Source organism: Callithrix jacchus, chromosome 15 (genome assembly GCF_049354715.1).
Source record: "Callithrix jacchus isolate 240 chromosome 15, calJac240_pri, whole genome shotgun sequence".
NCBI classification, from domain to species: Eukaryota; Metazoa; Chordata; class Mammalia; order Primates; family Cebidae; genus Callithrix; species Callithrix jacchus.
In genome coordinates this window covers 72,125,439-72,139,927 of record NC_133516.1, presented here as the reverse complement: position 1 = coordinate 72,139,927, position 14,489 = coordinate 72,125,439, and the positions used below count along the sequence as shown (strand labels likewise).

General features: G+C 43.5%; 1 pseudogene; it reads left to right on the top strand.

Moving 5' to 3' along the window:
• The first annotated feature begins 9,701 nt into the window (after positions 1–9,701).
• Positions 9,702–14,432, top strand: LOC100405060 (melanoma inhibitory activity protein 2-like; annotated as a pseudogene).
• The last annotated feature ends 57 nt before the right edge of the window (positions 14,433–14,489 follow it).

The following is a 14,489-nucleotide window of genomic DNA, read 5'->3' as shown; positions in this document are numbered from 1 at the left end:
GGTTAGGAAGAATCAATATCCTGAAAATGGCCATACTGCCCAAAGTAATTTATAGATTCAATGTTATCCCGATCAAGCTACCTGTGACCCTTTACACAGACTTGGAAAAAAAAAATCTTAAACTTCACATGGAACCAAAAGAGAGTCCACATAGCCAAGTCAATTCTAAGCAAAAAGAACAAAGCTGGAGGCATCATGCTACCTGACTTCAAACTATACTACAAGGCTACAGTGATCAAAACAGCATGGTACTGTTACCAAAACAGAGAGATAGACCAATGGAACAGAACAGAGGCCTCAAAGGCAATGCCACACATCTACAACCATCTGATCTTTGACAAACCTCACAAAAACAAGCAATGGGGAAATGATTCTCTGTTTAATAAATGGTGTTGGGAAAATTGGCTAGCCATGTGCAGAAAGAAGAAACTGGACCCCTTCCTGACACCTTCCACTAAAATTAACTCCAGATGGATTAAAGACTTAAACGTAAGACCTAACACCATAAAAACCCTAGAAGAAGAAAACCTAGGCAAAACCATTCAGGACATGGGCATAGTCAAGGACTTCATGACTAAAACACCAAAAGCATTGGCAACAAAAGCCAAAATAGACAAATGGGACCTAATTAAACTCCACAGCTTCTGCACGGCAAAAGAAACAGTCACTAGAGTGAACCGGCAACCAACAGAATGGGAAAAAAAATTTTGCAATCTACTCGTCCAACAAAGAACTTATATCCAAAATCTGCAAAGAACTAAAACAGATTTACAAGAAAAGAACAAACGAACCCATTCAAAAGTGGGCAAAGGATGAACAGACACTTTTCAAAAGGAGACATATATGAGGCCAACAAACATATGAAAAAATGCTCATCATTAGTGGTCATTAGAGAAATGCAAATCAAAACCACATTGAGATACCATCTCACACCAGTTAGAATGGTGATCATTAAAACATCTGGAGACAACAGATGCTGGAGAGGATGTGGAGAAATAGGAACACTTTTACACTGTTGGTTGGAGTGTAAATTAGTTCAACCATTGTGGAAGACAGTGTGGTGATTCCTCAAAGACCTAGAAATAGAAATTCTATTTGACCCAGCAAGCCCATTACTGGGTATATATCCAAAGGATGACAAATTGTTCTTCTATTATAAGGACACATGCACATAAATGTTCATTGCAGCACTGTTTACAATAGCAAGGACTTAGAACCAACCCAAATGCCCATTGATGATAGACTGGACAGGGAAAATGTGGCACATACATATCATGGAATACTATGCAGCCATAAAAAATGATGAGTTCGTGTCCTTTGTAGGGACATGGATGAACCTGGCAACCTTCATTCTCAGCAAACTAACACAGGAACAGAGAATCAAGCACCGCATGTTCTCACTCATAGGTGAGTGTTGAACAATGAGAACACATGGACACAGGGAGGGGAGCATCACACACTGAGGTCTGTTGTGGGGGACTAGGGAAGGGACAGTGGGGGGCAGGGAGTTGGAGAGGGATAACATGGAGAGAAATGCCAGATATAGGCGATGGGGATGGAGGCAGCAAAGCACATTGTCATGTATGTACCTATGCAACAGTCCTGCATGTTTTTTCCATGTACCCTGGAACCTAAAATGCAATTAAAAAAAAAATATATATATATATATAAAGAAGCCACCAAGTGCCAGGCCTTACTTATACAAGGCACTTCCAGCACCATGAATACCCTCATTTTACGGTGAGAAAGGCCTGACTCAGCGAGATGAAGTGATGTACCTGAGGCTCACCAAACCCATGCCTAGTTCTGGAAGACTCCAAGTCCTGTGGTCTTTCAACTACACCTGCTGTGCCTCACCTGGGCAGCCTTGACGGCTGGGAACATTTCTTCAAGTAGTTGCCTCTCACATTCAGGGAAGGTGCCTGTCCTGCTTTGCTGTGAAACACCTCAGTGTCACGACTTCCTCTGATATGTTCTTTAATTAGTTATTTCTGCAAACCTTAGTTTGATTAACTGGATGCAATCACAGGACTGGTTTGATGAGAGACTCAGTTCCTGCTCGGGGTCTCTCGGGTAGCATGAGAACATGTGGGGCTTCTTACCTGAAGGATGTCGCCAATTAGAGCCCATTTTGACTGCCGGGGTATGAGCCGACTGCCTTGGAGAACATCAATTAGCTCACTGGCTAAATTGTGCTAAGAGTTATCGGTTACCAAGGGGACCCGTGGTCAATGCCAGGATTTAAATGGCTCTTGTCTTCGGGGATCATCTTTCCTGAGTCTCGGCCACGTTCTGGGCCTGGTAATTATCAGCAGGCTGATTAGGCCTCATCCATTATAGAGAGTGACTTCCTAATCGCCAGCTGCTGGGGAGGAAAGTGTCTCAGCTCCGACGCAGGTACACCCTGTCCGACGTGAAGGAGGCTGGCACACACACACCACAAGGCTGCTTTGGGCCTGTGGCCAGAGAGATGGCACAAGGCACACACTGGACTTAGCTGGGTTTCCCTCAGAGCTCAAGGTGTCAGGGCAGCCCTGGAGAGCATGGAATGCAGGCCATTCCTGTCAGGTTAAAGATGATTTCTGAGGGGATGCCTGGCCTGGGCAGAAAAGGGAGCCCCTACTCGTGCCAGGCACGGAGCCAGTGATTATAAGTCAGTATTTATTGAGCACTTAGTATATGCCAAGCACTGCTCTAGTCTTGCCATAAAAACAAGTCATTTGACCCTCTCTCTAGAGGAAAACTGAGGCACAGGGTGTTTAGGTGGATTGCCCACACATCTGAGATTTAAATTCAGGCAGTCTGCTTCCAAGTTGAACAGCTACAGCTGAACAGTACGTTGGCTCTCATGCTTGATGTATATCAGCTGTTCTTGAAGTTGTCCTATTATCCTTTGAGGGAATCTTTGTGGTCTTCACTTTTTTAACTACATGTCCGTGTGAGGCCAGGTTTTCTTCATATACGTCAACCAAAACAACAGATTAAATGCAGAAGCAGATAAGAGAAGCCAGAACCCAAGTCAGGTATTTTTTAAAATATGCAAAAATAGCTTATTTTTCATAAAAATGTTATTTATGTTAATATATAATTAGATAATGGATTTGTTATTGCTATTTTAAAATTAATCAATAAGCATTTTAAAACTCTCATTTTAACTTCTAGTATAGGAAATATCAGTAGATATAATCTATATAATTCAAAGTTCCTTGGGGTTCTCATATTTAAAAGCATAAAGAAGTTTTGAGACTAAAAGATTGAGAACTGCTGACATATTCAGCATATTATATACTAGCAGTTAATATTTAATGCTCTCCCTTAGGGGTGAGTGAGTTCTCACTCTGAGTTTTTTTTGGGGTTTTGTTTTTGAGACAGAGTTTTCGTTTTTGTCGCCCAAGCTGGAGTGTGATGGCACGATCTTGGCTCACTGCAACCTCAGTTTCTCAGGTTCAAGTGATTCTCCAGCCTCAGCCTCCCAAGTAGCTGGGATTACAGGCATGCACCACCACACCCGACTCATTTTGTATTTTTAGTAGAGACAGGGTTTTACCATGTTGGCCAGGTTGGTCTCGAACTCCTGACCTCAGATGATCCAACTGCCTCCGCCTCCCTAAGTCCTGGGTTTGCAGGTGTGAGCCACCATGACCAGCTTGTGAGTTCTTTTGAAAGTTTGTTGTTAAAAAGAGCACAGCACCTCCCCACACTCACTCTTTCAATCTCTCTCTCTCTCTGACCATGTGATCTCTGCACACACAGGTTCTCCTTCCCCTCTCGCCATGAGAGGAAGCAGTCTGAGGCCTTCATCAGATGCAGATGCCCAGTGTAAACTTCCCAGCCATCAGAATCACTAGCCAAATAAATTTTTTAATTTTTTCCTTTATAAATTACCCAGCCTCAGGTATCACTTTATAGCAACACTAAGTAAGAAGAGCTAATACTTGGCATTTATCAGTGTAGGTATTGTCCTAAGTATATAATGTATTTTGACTTATTTATTATGTTTGTTTTTGTTTTTGAGACAGAGTCTTACTCTGTTGCCCAAGTTGGAGTACAATGGTGAGATCTTGGCTCACTGCAACTTTCACCTCCCAGGCTCAAGTGATCCTCTTGCCATAGCCTCCCAAGTAGCTGGGATTACAGATGTATACCACCACACCTGACTGATTTTTGTATTTTTTTGTAGAGATGGTGTTTCACCATGTTGCTCAGGATGGTCTCAAACTCCTCACCTGAAGCAATCTGCCCACCTCAGCCTCCTAAAGTGCTGGGATTACAGACATGAGCCCCCACAGCCAGCCTGTTTTGACTTATTTATCTTCACATCCAGGAGGTAACACAATTATCCCCACAAGGCAACTGAGGCCCCAAGTTTTCTTGTGCTAAAGTCTCCTGCCAGGCTGGGACATGGCAGAGCCCCAGTGGAAAGCAGGCCTGCAGGCTCCGGAGTCTGGGCCCTTACACACCTCCACACCATATCCTCAGGAAGTATGCTTATGGGACGTACCTTAACTGAACTAAGGACTTGCCTGTTTTAACTGCGTCATCCTAAATTGCCCATGATAAGGAAATTTCTGCACAGAGAGATGCATACTTTGTCTGAGGTCACACAGCCAGGAAGCAGTTTGGGGGATCCTTACTTACTTCTGAGCCCTGAGCCAGATCCAGACCTGGCCAATCACCCCACCTTCCACCTCCTCAACCATAGCCACAGCGATTGGCTCAAGGGTGGGCAAAGCCAAGTCAGAATGAGAGCCAACTCCTGGACCGTTACTGGAATGTTTGGTGAGAGGCCCACTGTTTCCTCTCAGTTACTAAACTGGTAAGATTTACCCTTGCTCCACTAGAGGCTGTTTTACCAGTGCAAAGAAAGAACCCATTCATTGGGAATGAACCCAACCAAGAGAAGACAGTTAAGAGAGAGAGACTGACATCAGCTGATTTTATTTGAGCACCTGGGTCCAGCCATACCTAATACTCTTGGCTTTTTCAGTTATATGAGCCAATAAATCCCATTCTTACTTAAGTCATTTGCGTTTTTTTCAAATATAACAGAACAACTTCTGACCGATACATTCTATAAACATCAGATTGGTATTAGCATGTTTCTGAGAGGGAATGCTTTTTCCTTTTTCCCACCTGCACCACGTGCCAACCACTTCCCTGGCCCCTACTGCTGAGTATATGATGGACTATATTGTTTGCTGAGAGTGATGGCAAGGAAAACTGAGCCAGCCCCCAGCCACCACCAACCCCCGCTGCCACCAAGCAGAAAACTGCTCAGGGTGTTCTAAAGTAGTAAACAGTATATGTGTATATTACACCAGTTAAAAACAGTTCTCTAAGCACAGGATATGTGACTGTCCCCATGGCTTCCTCGTGGAGAATACTCTCTAGTTTGTCTTTGATCAGTGGTAAGCAGGCACCAGCTGCCTGCTTGGTTAATTTTGTTCTGTGAGAAAACACAGAACACTTGTTCGTTAATAAGAATCACCTGTTCAGAGAGAATAACTACGTGGCTCATGTCTATAATCCCAGCACTTTGGGATGCTGAGGCAGGCAGATCACCTGAGGTCGGAAATTTGAGATCAGGCTGGCCAACATGCTGAAACCCCATCTCTACTAAAAATACAAAAGTTAGCCAGTGTAGTGGCATGTGTCTGTAGTCCCAGCTACTCAGGTGGCTGAGACAGGAGAATCAATTGACCCTGGGAGGCAGCCTGGGTGACAGAGCAAGACTCCATCTCAAAAAAAAAAGAAAGAAAGAAAAAAGAAAAACCAGCCTGATTGCTACAGAACATGATATTTTCAGCCTCATCATTTGTTACTTTCCAGTCCTTATGCTCCCCACCATCTGCTGTCACTCCCCTTAGCTTCTCACTGTCCCCAAACATGCCATGCTCTCTCCTGCTCCCACACTTTGCCCCCACCATTCTGCCTGCCAGGAATGCCCTTGCCCACCTATCCCTTAACAGCCAGCACGACTCAACATTACTGTATTTGGGAAGTCCTTCCTGACACCTCTGGCTGGGCTGGATGACTCTCCTCCATGGTTCCAACTCCTCCTTCACAGCACTGACCACCAAGGGACATGTCTATCCCCCACTGACCTGTGAGGTCTTTGAGGAGGGAGGAAGGGAATTCTGTCTCTAGGGCTCAGGAAGGATGCTGCTCAGGGCTTTCATGGATTTATCATGTCCTGAAATTGTCTCCAAAGTTATGTTTGTCTGTATGAATATGTGTGGCAGAGTGAGTTTGTTAAGAGCACAGGCTTTGGAGTTAAACAGGCCTAGGTGTGAGTTCAACTAGCTGAGTCTGATGAGTATACTAAGGAGCTGCAGCACCTCTAGGCACTAACAACCTCTCTGTGTCTCGGTCCACCTACCTGCAAAGTGGAGATGGTGAACCTATCTTACTAGGGTGTGCTGAAGATTAGATAAGGTGTGTTACAATTTAACTTGGTGCCTGGCACGCAGCAAATTATTCATACATGCCAGCTCTTGGGATTATTACTTTATCGGTTTGCATTTAATTTTTGTTGAGGAAGAGTTTTGAACTTTTGCCAAATTCTTAAACAGGTCTACGATCCAGGAAGGTCAAGAACCACTGGTTCGGAGAGTAAAAGGAGCCCCCAGTGGGTCTGCCAGCTGGGATGTGTATACTGCTGTAAGTTCCCACATATTGGCTCGTGAACCACTGATGGGTATCATGTAAGTATTCCTCTGTGGGTCAGGGTGTGATCTTGCCCATGATGATTCTCCCCTCCCAAGGCCCTGGGTCCCTGCGACCTCCAGAGTTCTCCAAATACCTCATTAGCACCGGCTGAGAGCAGAGCTAGGAAGTGGGGCTACTGTTGCCTCTGCAGAGAACATACCTCATTAGAGCAGAGAGAAGCAGCAGCTCTGACACGGGGTGGGCAGGCGCAAAGCCCCTTTGTGTCTGGACTTAATGACTCAGGGAACATCGCACTTCTGAGGACATCATGGTCAGCACAAAACAGCAGCTCTGACGACAGAGCCCAGGCTCCTCTGGACTGGCACTGTCCTGCCGCCCCCAGCCCCCTTGATTGCTCAGCCCCCTTTCCTATGACCTCACCAGCGTTAAAGCTGCGTCTGTAATAAACTGGCCCTTTACTCACTAGTCCTCCCAGTGGCCAGAGAGGGTAGACTGTGATCCTTGTCAGAACCCTGAGGCTCCAGGTTTGGGATTCAGGTCCCCCTTCTCCAAACCCTTGCGGCGTGGCAGGCAGAAGTGCACACTCAGTATTAGGCAAACCAGTAGGTCCCGGCTGTGGCACTCTCAAGCTGTGATGTTGGGCCAGCTATTTCTATGTTCTGAGCTCCAGTTTCTTCTTCTCTCAGAAGGAGATAGTCACAACTGAACCCCCTTCTCCTCTGCCTTGTAGAGATATCATTCCGAAAGTCGACTGTGATTATGTTGCCCACCTGCTCACAGCCCTCAGCAACACTCCCTGATCCTCAGGATGAAGGTCAAGTTTCTTGGGCTGCCATTCAAGGCCCTTTGTGATCTGGATGCTGCCCATTGCCCTAGCCACACCCCCCACCACACACCCCATCCAGTCACAAACCAAACCATTTCTCTCTTCAGCCTGCTCAGTTCTGCTTCCTTTGCTGGGAATTTTTTCCTGCTTCAAACTCAATGCAGGTACCTCCTCCTCCAGGAAGCCTTTCATGACCTCCTATTCATCTTTCCACATTGCATCAGGTGCCTCCTCTTGGCTTCCACCTCCCAGAGCTGAGTGGACCTTGTGCTAGAATCCCGGCATTAGAAAGAGCCTTAAAAGTTCATTGAGAGGCCAGGTGTGGTGGGTCATGCCTATAATCCCAGCACTTTGGGAGGCCGAGGCGGGTGGATCATCTGAGGTCAGGAATTCGAGACCAGCCTAACCAACATGGAGAAACTCCATCTCTACTAAAAATACAAAATTAGCCGGGTGTGGTGGCACATGCCTGTAATCCCAGCTACTCAGGAGGCTGAGGCATGAGAATCACTTGTACCTGGGAGGCAGAGGTTGTGATGAGTCAAGATTGCGCCATTGCACTCCAGCCGGGGCAACAAGAGCAAAACTCAAAAAAAAAAAAAGTTCATTGAAAGCAGTGCATCTCCAAGTCTGGCCCAGCATCATCTGGAAACTTGTTAGAAATGGACAGTCTTGGGTCCCACCTCCAGAGCTACTGAATCAGAAACTCTGGGAGTGGGACCCAGCAATCTGTGTTGTCACAAAGTCCTCCAGGGAATTCTGATGCCCAAATTTCAGAACCACAGTTCTAATGCAGTCGTTTGCAGTCATGCTAGAGTTCTGCATTTGCAGTGCCCCAGGAAATCGACTGCCATGTGGTCTGGGCTTCTGCACCTGCTACAGGAGGGAGAGGCTCCAGCTGAGCTGCTGGGGCCCTGTGTGCCCAGCCACCCTCCGTCCAGCCGCCTCCAGCAGATAGAGTTGTTAACAGAAGAGAGTTCTCTTTATCACATCCTATTCTCCTCCTTCCTGCAGACACTTGGCCAATTTTAAATCGCAATTTTCTTTTATTGGCAAAGAAGAAATTTTGACACCTGTTTCATTTATTTCTCATCAGCTTCTCTTCATCTCAGTCTTTCCAGGCTGGAGCCTGCGGGGCGTAAGAATCAAAATACTAGTCATCTGCCTCCAGGAAAATGTAAATTTCGTGGGGATCATCTCAGATGCACCAAATGTTACCTGGAAAAACACATCTTTCCTCCTCTTCTCCTGCTCAGCACCCCGCCAGTGTGGTTCAGAGAGTTGTGAAAGTCTTAGTAGTCCAGATGTTTTCTGAACCAACTTCTCTTCCCATTAGAAGAGTCCAGCTTCCCTCAATTCCCCCTTTTCCACTTCTGGAATTGCTAACCTGTCATACTTGGAAGTTCTTCTTGGTGTCTAATCTAACTCTTGCTATTGCTGGCTTCAAACCAGCCTATCACATAAAGAGGAACAGTATTTTTATTTTTCAGCTCTGGAAATTAGCACAGGACCTGGCACATAGTAGGCACTTGATGTTAGTTTAGAAAATAAGTGAATGGATGAATGAATGAGTGAATGAGGAGATTAACAATAACAATTGTTGATGATGAAAATGAACATTTAGGCTGAGATGAGGGAATCACTTGAGCCCAGGAGATCAAAGCCGCAGTGAGATATGATCACGCCACTGCACTCCAGCCTGGGTGACAGAGCAAGATCCTGTCCCTAAAAAATTTTTTTTAAAATGAACATTTATTCTGAGGATTATGTTAGGTGTCTCAGATATGTTCAAACACCTAACAACCTTGTGAGGTAAATACAAAATGTTTGTGAAGGACATAAAAGATAATCTTAAAGAGGGAAAATGTTACTTTCATGCAAAAAGTTAATTTCCATAGCTATGGAAATTTGCATCAGGTGCCAAATTATCTGTAAATATAATGCAATTCAAAATGCCAAAATGTCTCAGTGTGGTGGCACACACCTGTAGTCCTAGCTACTTGGAAGGCTGAGGTGGGAAGAGCTCTGGAGTCCAGGCTGTTGAGGCTATAGTCAGCTATGATTGCACCACTGCACTCTATCTAGCCTGGGTGACAGAGTGAGACCCTGTTTCTAAAAACAAACAAAAACAAAAACAGCCAAAATGATTTTTTAATGAAACTTCACATGTTGATAGTAGAATTCACATAGAAGAGCAAAATGTGAACAATGGCCAAGGCAATTTTGAAGAAATATAAATTTGTAGTCTCTCCTTGACAAATATTTTTATTATTAAAAAGCTAAAGTAATTAACACAATATATTACCCGTAAAAAAAAGTTACATGGGAGTTGGTGGGACCTGTGCTGTCTCAGGATGTAAAGTGTAACAAGGAGGTCGGGGAGGGCAGCGTGGGCCTGTGAGGCCAGTGGGTGCCTGTGTCCCACAGCACCCCCTGCAGCTGGCCCTGCAGTGGTCCGCTCCGGTTGCCATTCGGATACGGATTCCAGACTAGAGGCTACCTGTTCTCTGGTGCCCCCACACCCCCAAGCTTCCCCTGCAGCCAGCTCCACAGTGGTCCACTCAGTTGCTGAGCATGCAGATCAGGTTCCAGACTATAGGCTTCGTGTTCTTGTGTTCTTGGTGTTTATTGTGACCCCAACAGGCCGGGGTTACTGCGGCGATAGCCAGAGCAGCCTTGGTGCTATGGAGGAGCCCGGAGCTAACCCTCAGCTGTACTTGGGGCTGGTCTTGGAGGAGCTACGCAGGATTGTGGAAATACTGCCTGAAAGTGTGGAATCACATTCTAATCCTTATGGTTTTCCATGGGAATTAGTGATATGGGCAGCTATTGTTAGATTTTTGGCGGTTCCCCTTTTTTGTGGAGAAGTTTTAGATCAGTTAGGAGTCAGCTTTATGGGGGAAGAGAGAAAAAGCTTGCTGTAACGCTTTCTGGACTGATTGAACCAAAATGTAAACTACTTGAAAAATCTAGCCTAGTTCAAAAAGAGTATGAAGGCTATAAGGTGTCATTTTTAAAGAATGCCAGCTGTGAGAAGGAGGCAGCAGAAGCACATAGTTTGGAGGCAACCTGTGAAAAGCTGAACAGTTCCAATTCTGAACTTCAGGACAAAATACTCTGTCTAGAAAAAGAGTTAAAAGAAGAGAAATCGAAACATTCTGAACAAGATGAGTTGATGGCGAATATTTTAAAAAGGATACAGTCTGTAGAAGGTTAGTCAAAATCTCCCAAATCACAAATAGCTGAAGCCAAAATGACCTTCAAGATATTTCAATTTTTTTTTTAGAAAGGAGAGAAGGAAAGAAAGGAAAAAAAAGGAGTAAAGGAGAGGAAGAAAGAGGAAGAAAAAGAGGGAGAGAGAATGGGAATGCTGCTTTATTCTAAAAATGGGTATTGAAAACCTCTTTTTTGCCAATAATTGTGCTTAATAATGGCCGATCAAGATTTCATTTAAACCTATGAGTAGGTGCAATGTGGCACTGACAAGAATGTACACCTTATGTATTTAAAGTGGAGAGCTCTATAAATGCCTATCCGGATCTGAGTTCAAGTCCTGGATATCCCCGTAAATCTTCTGTCTCGTTGATCCATCCAATATTGATGTTGAAGTCTCCCACCATTATTGTGTGGGAGTCTAGGGAGTCTAAGTCTCTTTATAGGTCTTATATATCTGGGTGTTAGGATCGTTAGCTCTTATTGTCGTATTGATTCTTTTACCACTATATCTTTGTTGCTTTAAAGTCTATTTTATCAGAGGTGAGAATTGCAACACCTGCTTTTCATTTATTTATTTTTGCTCTTCATTTGGTTGGTAAATCTTTCTCCATCCCTTTGTTTTGAGTCTTTGTGTATCCTTGCATGTGAAATGGGTCTGGATGTAGCATACAGTTGGGTTTTGGCTGTATATTTTGATTGGGGGATTTAGTTAACTTAAATTTAGGATTACTGCCATTTGATGTTAACTGGCTGTTTTGTCCATTAGTTGATGTAAATTCTTCATTATGTTGATGCTCTTTACTTTTTGGTATATTTTTGGAAAGGCTAATACTGGTTGTTCCTTTTTATGTGTAATGCTTCTTTCAGAAGCTCTTGTAAAGCAGGCCTGGTGGTAATAAAATCTCTGAGTACTTGCTTGTTCATAAAAGATTTTATTTTTCCTTCAGTTGTGAAGCTTAGTTTGGCTGGATATGAAATTCTGTGGCTGAAAGTTCTTTTCTTTAAGGATGTTGAATATCGACCCCCACTCTCTTCTGGTTTGTAGGGTTTCTGCTGAGAGATCTGCTCTAAGTCTGATAGGCTTTCCTTTGTAGGTAACCTGACCTTTCTCTCTGGCTGCCCTTAGTATTTTCTCTTTCATTTCAACCCTGGTGAATCTAACAATTATGTACCTTGGGGTTGCTCTTCTTGAGGAATATCTTTGTGGTGTTCTCTGTATTACCTGGAGTTGAATATTGTCCTGCCTTGCTAGGTTGGGAAAGTTTTCCTGAATAATACCCTGAAGAGTATTTTCCAGCTTGGGTTCATTCTCTTTGTCACATTCAGGTACACCTATCAAACGTAGATTAGGTCTTTTCACATAGTCCCATATTTCTTGGAGACTTTGCTCATTTCTTTTTATCCTTTTTTCTCTAATCTTTTCTTCTCATTTCATTTCATTGAGTTGTTCTTCGACCTCTGATATCCTTTCTTCTGCTTGGTCAATTCGGCTATTAAAACTTGCGCATATTTTGCGAAGTTCTCGTTTTGTGTTTTTCAACTCCGTTAGTTCATTTATATTCCCCTCTATATTGTCTATTCTTGTTAGCATTTCGTCAAATCTTTTTTCAAAGTTCTTAGTTTCTTTACATTGGGTTAGGACAAGTTCTTTTAACTCCCAGAAGTTTCTTATCATCCACCTTCTGAAGCCTACTTCAGATAATGGAACACAGTCCTTTTCCATCAGGGCTTGTTCCGTTGCTGATGAGGAACTGTAATCCCCTGTAAAGGGAGAGGCGTTCTGATTTGGGGTATTCTCAGCCTTTTTAGGCTGGTTTCTTCCCTTTGTTATAAATTTATCCATCTGTCGTCTTTACAATTACCGCCTTTCTAATTAGGTTTCTGAGTGGATGTCCAATTTATTGATTCCCAGCGCCGGAATCTGAGCAACCCACTGCGCCGGCCAAAACAGCGCCGTTAAGACTGATGGTGCTCTTCTGCCGGGGAATCTCCAGTCTGGCTTCCTTCTTGAGTCCATAATAGGCGACTCTGCCTTCCCGGAGCTCCAAACGTCCGTCAGAAGGGGAACCAGTCCCGCTAACTCTGCACCAAGAGCTGCCGCGCCGGCCACAAGAGTTGCACTGGCGACCCGTGGGTAGCTCCTCTGCTGGGAATCTTCTGGTCCGTGAGTGACAAAAATTCGTCTGAAAGTGTGGCATCCTCGCATTCTCTGCGCTTTCACTGGGAGCCGCAATCCTGAACTGTTAGCAGTCAGCCATCTTGGATCTCTCTCCCATCGAATTCTTGCAAATCTTGCAAAGATATTTCAAATGAATGGAGAACAACTGAAAATAGCAGATAACAGATGCTTTGAATGAAAATTCTCAACTTCAGGAAAGCCAGAAACAGCTTTTGCAAGAAGCTGAAGTATGGAAAGAACAAGTGAGTGAATTTAATAAACAGAAAATAACATTTGAAGACTCCAAAGTACACACAGAACACGTTCTAGATGATGAAGATGATCACATCAAGACTCTGAATGAACACTTGCTGGAGATGAAAGCTTGGGCTGCTCTGCATGGAGAAGACAGAGCGGATGATAATAACCTGAAATTAGAAACGAACAATCAATCAGAAAATGATGCTTACTTAGATGAACTTCCAAAAGGAGTTTTGAAGAAACTGATTCATGTGCCAAGTTACATGCCTCTTTACAAACTTTAATAGGAAAAAGGAACCAAATTTATATTCAGTTATCTGAAGTTGATAAAACAAAGAAAGAGCTTAGAAAGCATTTTAATCTTCAGATTGAACAAGCATCTTTGCAGTCAGAAAACACATATTTTGAAAGTAAGAATCAGAAGCTTGAACAGAAACTTAAAGTAATGACTGAATTGTATCAAGAAACTGCAATGAAACTTTACAAAAAATTATTAGTAGAGGAAAATTACCAGTTAGAGAAAAAGAGAGAAAATTTCTAAAGTAGATGAAAATATGAACTATACCACTAATGAGCTGGAGACCTATAGAAAGCAAGCCAAAGATCTTGAAGAAGAGTTGGAAAGAACAAGTCATTCTTATCAAAGGAAGATTATTTCCCATAAGAAAAAAGTACATGATAACTGGTTTGCAGCTCAGACTGCTGAAGGAAATCTCAAAGATTTAAGGAAAGAAAATGCTCATAACACACAAAAATTAACTAAAACAGAGTTTAAATTTGAACTTTTACAAAAAGATCCTTATGCACTTCATGTCCCAAATACAAAATACAGCAGAGAGCATTACCCATATGTTACCCATATGAGAAGAGGACCTCCTTTCCCTCCATCTCCTCCAGGAACCTAGTTTGGAGTTTCTCCACATGATTTTCCACCAAGAGATTTCCCAGGTCCACTATATGCTCCATTTCCAATGAGAAATGTCTAACCACTGAGGGGTTTTCCTCCTTACCTTCCCCCAAGACCTGGATTTTTCCTCCCCACCCCCAAATTCTGAATGTAGAAGGGAGATCTCTCAGGATCAGTTCTGCCTTCAAGTGAGCCTGCTACTGAACATCCAGAATCACAGCAAGAAACCTGACAATATTTGTGTCTTTCTCTTCAACAGTAATGCTGCCTGATCTCGAGGCCCCATCAGGGTCTATTCTGCCTTCAAGTGAGTCTGCTACTGAACATTCAGAGCCACAGCAAGAAATTGGTTATACGTTGCCAAGTTGGCATTACAAATAAATTAAAAAGTAATAAACTGCATTTAATGAGTTATGCCAGAACAATTATATGGAAAACATGAAACAAAATGT